The sequence below is a fragment of the Elephantulus edwardii genome, unplaced genomic scaffold, assembly GCF_000299155.1.
Source record: "Elephantulus edwardii isolate Elephantulus edwardi_28Jun2011 unplaced genomic scaffold, EleEdw1.0 scaffold00199, whole genome shotgun sequence".
Taxonomy (NCBI): Eukaryota; Metazoa; Chordata; class Mammalia; order Macroscelidea; family Macroscelididae; genus Elephantulus; species Elephantulus edwardii.
The window spans coordinates 1972000-1979115 of NW_006399949.1; positions in this window are offsets into that span (position 1 = coordinate 1972000).

The following is a 7116-nucleotide window of genomic DNA, read 5'->3' on the forward strand; positions in this document are numbered from 1 at the left end:
TTAGGGCTGTTGTGCATAGGGTCGCTATGAGTCACAAACGACTCGACAGCACATAACAACAACAACAACATGGTGAACCTTATCAGAGAGAGAAAAACACATTTTTCAAATTTAATCAATAATTCTAGAACTAACAATATACGATTTCTGAAATAAAAAAATGTACAAACCACTTCATAGACTTAATAGATGAGGGATGACAGAATAGGATGTAAGGGAACTTGACTATAGAACAATAGAAAATACCAAATATAAAAAAAGAGGAAATAACAGTGAGGAAAATAGTAACAGAGCTTCAATCATTATGAGACAACGTGTACGAGTCAAATTTATGCCTAAGTGATGTCTCAAACAAACAAAAATCAAAGTGAGAGGATGGAGCACACAATAATTTAAAACAACTTGACATAATCTTTTTCAAATTTATAGAGAGATGTAAATTTCAAATCCAGTAATAAAAAAATAACCAGTTTACCCAAAATACATTAACAAACTTCAATGATAATAGTAACAAACGAGCTCACATAAGTTTATCATAGTTGGACTACAATAGTTCCGAAATATTGGGGGGGAAACCACCCAGAAATCCCATAAAAAATAGATTTAACTTTAGAAGAACAATAAAAATAAGTTTACTTATGAGAGACCGGTCCTTGGAGAGGGACATCATGCTTGGTAGGGTGGAGGGACAGCACAGGTGGGGAAGGCCCTCTATGAGGTGGATTGATTCAGTGACTGGCGTAATCGGGATGGGTGTGTCAGAGACAGTGCAATTGGCACAGGACAGAGCAGATTTTAGGGCTGTTGTACATAGGGTCGCTATGAGTCTGAAGGAACTTGAGGACACATAACAACAACAACATTATAAAAATTACTGAGAATCATTGCTTAATAAAAGAATCAATGAAAACTATTAACTTAGTAAATATAGCGTGATCTGTCCATTTGTTCTACAGAGGTAACTTGTGGTCACTGTGAAGCCGAACACTAACACTGAGGAGTCAAATACGAGAACGGCTACCCATGGTGGACAGTGTTTGGTGGAGCTCCCCGATGAAAACAAGCTTGGAAGCAGGAGTGTCATCATCTTCCGGAATAGCTTGACTTCAGAAACCCTATGAACCTGGAGAGAGGATGAAAGTTCTACTAGTATCCAGTCTTTCATTCATAGAATTGCTATGAGTTGCCTACAACTCGACGGCAGTTAACAACAACAAATATATTAATGAATAAAAATGGATTTAAATGTGGAAGAACAATTAAAAAAAGTTGTCATATTATCAAACCTATTAAGAATCAGAATATGATGTAGTACTTAATAAATTTATTAATGCAAAATTCTGTGTACAGCAAAATATCTTCTAAAAGTGAGACATTTTATTAGATAAGCAAATGTGAGGGAACCCCCTTCTAGGCATTGCTTTACTCTGGAGCACTAATTATATCTTGCATATATGAAGTTCAGGATTAATTAAGAAATTGGATGAAGCAGTATGCAGATTTAAGACTGCTATCTCTTTAGCCTATTGTAGCTTATGTGTGCTGGAAAACATCAATTGTAAATGTAAATCTAAAAGAATGAAAAAAGGTTACACCTTGCATAAGAAAACAAGAATGTGTGTTTCTGAAGTGGAAAAATCAACTTTAAGAAAGTTTAGAAAATATGGGGGAAGGAGCATTTATTTCTTGACAATATAAAAATAAATATATCAAGAAGACGTGATAATCTTGAATGACTAAGTTCCTAATAATAAAGTTTCAAAATGTGTAATGCAAAAATGGGCATAATTAGAGGGAGACATGAATAAATCTGCAATCATGGTTGAAGATTTTAACATCTTCTCAGCAAATGGTGGAAATTCTAGAAAAAGGATCAGTAAATATAAAGAGGTTGTACACAAAGTTGACCTCACAATACATTGGCTCAGTCGACATTCATAGAACAATCTACTTAGGAAGTGCATTTCCAAATGTGCCTTGAACATTTACCAAGACACGTAATGTGTCTTTATAATTTAATACATTATAAAATATTATATATTTTGGAGCATCTTCTTTGAGTACATATATAAGAAAAATGTTCTTTAGAAACTCTCAAAATTTTGGCAAATTTAATAACTTACTTTTAAGTAGATCATAAACCAAGGAATAAATCATATAAATAATTAAAAAACCATTTTTAACTGAAAGAAGGTAAAAATATAATATACTATCATTTATGAAATGTCATAAAGAGTATCTATCTAGAGGAACATTTTTAAATGTAAATGAGAACAACATATGAGAAATAAGTAAGTGACAAAGTTATAAAATCAGTGGCCTAAGTTTCCATAGAATAATTAATGCTTTCAAAGTGTATTGTTATTGAAAGGTTTTGAACTTCTTAAATTTTTAGAGAACAAGAAGTGCAACCAGAATGTTCCTTACAGGCAACCATAGTGCGTTTTCATCCTTTAGTCAGAAAAGACAAGTCTTTCAAAGAGGTTATTGTACTGAGAAAGACGGAGGGTCAACAAATAAAAGGATGATCCTCAGTGAAGTGGATTGACATAAAAACAGCAACAATTGTGCTTAAGTGCAGTGGAGATCATCATGAAGAAGCAGCATTGGACAAGTTCAAGGTCAACTCAATGGCACCTAACAAAAACAACAAGCAAGCTGAAATAGAAATAAAAAGATAATATTAAGATATTAATAGTTATATAGAAGAAAACAATGGGAAAATGAAATGAAAAAGTTCTAAAATAAAATTCTGGACAACTTTTATGTCAACAAATTTCACCAATTAAATGAGCAAATTCCTTGGAAAATATCATTCATTAAAGTAGTGCAAAAGATCTGTGACACTTGATTAAATTCATTATCAAAACTTTCTGACAAACAATACCTAAAACAATAATGTTTCTAGTGATTTATTCTAAGATTGATGTAAAAAAAAAAAAACTTCAAGTGTTCCTCAACTCCTTCAAGTAATTAGAGAAAATTATATCATTTCCAAATCAGTTCATAAGCAAATAAAATTCTGATAGTTACACATCATAAAGATATTACAAGAAGATATTAGAAATATAATGTCCTTTATAACACAGAAACAAAATTTGTGAGTGAAATATGGGCAAATTAGAACCAGAGGTAGTAACAGAATTATATGTTTCTCACCATGATGTGAGATTTGTCCCTAGAATTCAATATTTGTTTGACAATTAAAAATCAATGGTGATTGATTTTATAAAACATAAGGAATGGGCATGATTGTATAAAACACAACATGAATGAAGGTTAGTGTGAAACACAATGTATATGAACTTTATTAGCAAACCAATATAAAAGAAAAATTTTTTAAAATAAAAAAATTATTTCAATATATTATCTAAATATAGAAAAATATTCACGGGATTTTTCTTCCAGAAGTGTAAAAAAAGGAAAGTTAAAAGAAAAATGAATGCACTTTATAACATTTAATGCCCATTCATGACATAAACTCTTAGCATACGATTGACAGAGAATGGCAAAGACACACTGACAAAGGAGGTCAATCAGAACCGGTTTTGACAAAGACTGTGGCAATAAAACAATAGAAAATGACGCTCAAGGAATGAAGCTATATGACAATAAAAACAGACTCAAGAAATGTGGCAAAACAACAGTCTCAAGGAAAAGATAAACGAGATGACCAAAGTCACCATATCCATGAGAAGGAATGCACCATCAGCTGTTTAAATCCCATTCCCTGCTAACAAAAGATATAGAAATCATTGTCAGTCTGTCCTGATCCATTTATAGTCTGTTATGAATGTCTAATAAACCTCAGTTTCTTTCTCTTGCTCTCACTTGGTATTGGTGTCTTTCTTGTATTTTTGAGTCAGAACTTTCTTTCTAGTTCTTACTCGAAGAGGCCCCCGGACATCTTTTGGAAATCATCCCTTTGACACTATGAACAGCGAATAGCTTACACTTGTCAAAAGTGCATCTGGCTATGTAGTGTATAAATGTGGATTTGGGTGTATAAATTCTAGCAAACATAATGTGTTTATGTTGGTTAAATAATGTCAGTTCTACTTAGAAAAATCTACTCAAGAAGTGCAGTATTTTAAATAATGAAAGAATATACACTCTCAACAATTTCACTTCTCTTAGTTGCTTGGTGTTGTCATAGAAAGTGGGTAGCTTCAAAAAACAGGATTGTATTTTTTGTAATTCTAGAGCTAAAATTTCCAGTCAAGCCATTGGCTCTAGGAGAAAGTCTTACTTTATTGGCAACCCAGTGAATTCTTTGACATTGCTTTGTGTTCCTTGGTATATATTTTCCTCTTTTGTGTGTTTATATCTATTCTGGCCTGTTTTACAACTTAAAAATTATTTTATTTAGGAGCCATCTACTCTAGTATGACTTTATTAACATAACAAATGAAAAAGATTATTTCCAAATAGGTCACAGTACAGAAACCAGAACTTCAGTTTTTTGGGGGGACACAGTTCAGTCCACAAAACTATTCAATGTGGTATTAAGGGTCCTACTTAATTGAATTATACAAGGAAAATGAAATACAGAAAGAGGTGAGGGAAAATGAAAACTAGCTCAATTCACGGACAACATGTTTTTAAAGGAAACATAATCAAAGGAATTTGTAATAAACTCTTTAAAGTGAAAACAATTTTGAAATATTGGTAGATAAAGCACAGTTTACAGTATCAATTGTATTCCTACGTAAGAAAAATATCAATTGTAGTCCTATGCAATGAAGAAACAGTTGTCATCCAATCTACTCCAATTGATGACAACTCTAAATGTGTCAGAGAAGAACTGTGCTCCTATGAGATTTCAAAGGCTGATTTTTAAGAGTGGACTACCAGGCTATTCTTCAGAGGTCCCACCTCCAACCAGTTAACATTTACCCCTGGATCTGTCCAAGAATTACTTTTTAAGCAACTGGAAAGCTAATTTCAAAAGCCATTCTACTAGCAGTAATGCACAATTATAGAAACAATTATGAGTAATTTTAAAATGAAACATGAAAGGATATGGTTTAGTGGTAAGGAGTTGTGCTGCCCACCCAAAAGCATATGTTTTAAATATACTAGTTCTTCCACAGAAGATATATGAGGTGTCTCTCAAAATCCACTGGAGGGTCAACTATGAGTAACTTAGGAGTTGTTGGAGCACAACTCTAACAAGTAACTGGAAAGGAATAGAAAAACTACTGAAATATTGAGACTAAAAGACACAATATTTTAAGATATTAATAATCTCCAAATAAGTGTATAGATGTTGCGAATGTTGGGGAGGAATAGAGGACCTCTGCCCAGGACTGATCGCCTAAGCTCCGGAGAAGTGCAAGCCTCCCAAAGGCCTTTAATACTGGAGAGAGAAATCTCCCCTGTGTTTGGCTGTACCGGCTTGAGAAAGCTCACCACCTGGGAAGACAGCTGCCGTGTCTGTTGAACTGGGAATGGTCCACACTAGGCTGAGGTTCTCCTGACAAATCTGCATGCCCCACGTCTGTAAGCCCACCCTATCTGGTCTTTCTGTGTATATAAGTGTAATACAGTCCCAATAAAATTGAGCAGGATTAACTCTCTGATCCTCTCCTGGAGTGGTGTATCTCTGTCGTGCTTACCCCCATCAGGGTGTCACTGTTAAGTTGCCAGAGAACTGACAGCAACATATAGAGTCCGTGTAATTCCTGTGATAGCAACAGCCTTGTCTGTATTAATGTCCAAGATGATTTTTAAAAATTTAGGGGAGCTCTGGTGGCCTAGTGGCAAGGAGCTGCAACTACAATCCCAGAGGCACACGGTTCGAATCCACCAGATGCTCTGCCGGGAAAAGGAGGGACAATCTCCTCCTGTACCAGTCAGATCTGATTTGACGGTACAATCACACAAGGAAAAAAAAAAAAACCACCAAAAAAAAAATTTATATGAAATGAAAAAATAGAGCATAGTCAAAATACCTAAGAAAATAATATTGTAATTGGAGAATACAGAAAATCTGAAAATCAAGATTTACCACAAAGTTACAGTAATTAAGCTAGCCCATCAGTGGCATGAGGACAGACAAATAGAATAATGGGACAGAACAGTGAGCACAGTAAATAGATGCCCATTTATACAGTCCATTGATTTTCAATTAATTCTCCAAAACAGCTCAATGAAGGGAAAAAGAATCTTTACTCAAACATTTCTGGAACAATTAGATATCCACAGGGGAGCTTCAATCTCTGCCAGATACCATACATAAAAATTGATTTAAGATAGTTGATATAGATAAGTTTTAAAAATGACCTAAAATGTTTAGTTTATTTAAAAAATAGAAGAATCTCTTTTTTCTGACCTGGAGAGAGGGCGAACTTTTGTAGATAAGACTCAAAAATTAGTCACTATTAAATAAAAATGACAGCCAATTATACTTCAGAGATAACATACTGAAAATTAATAAGAAGTTAACAAACTGACAAAATATTGTTTGTTTGTTGTGTTTTTTTTTTCTTTTTGCTCTTTCTGACTCCTTTATCTGACTGGTCATCACATGGCATCTGGGCTTTTTTTTTTTTTGGACTTCAGTCAGCAGGCTGCCATATTGACTGTCAATCTTGGATTGTCAGATTTAAAAGCCAGTAGCCTGTTATCTAAGACGCTGATCTTTGGTTTATAATCCACTGCAGCTACATTAATCAGAAGATTTTAATCTGAAAGTTGGCACATAAACTCTCAAGTTTGAAGGCTGTACAAGTGCATGCCACGACCTGTCTGCTACTTTAAAGACTAAGATATGTGTTACCCAAGTCATGATATTTTCCCTTGCTTTGAGTGTGTGTGAAATTGAACCATGATTAATAAAGGCTGAAGAAGAATTTATGCCCTTAATTGTGGTATTGTTAGACAGTATTGAATATACTATAAACTGCCCAGATGACAAGCAATTCTGTATTAAAAATGACCAGAATGTTCCATACAAGGAAATATTGTGCATCTTTGTCATACGTGGAAGGGTGGAAGGTGAGTGAAGAACAGGAGGACTGGTAAGAAGATAGACTGATAGAGTGAATGCAACAGTGGCCTTCAGCAAAGCAGATGGCATAAGATTAGTTTGATGTGTTGTACATAAGGTCTCTA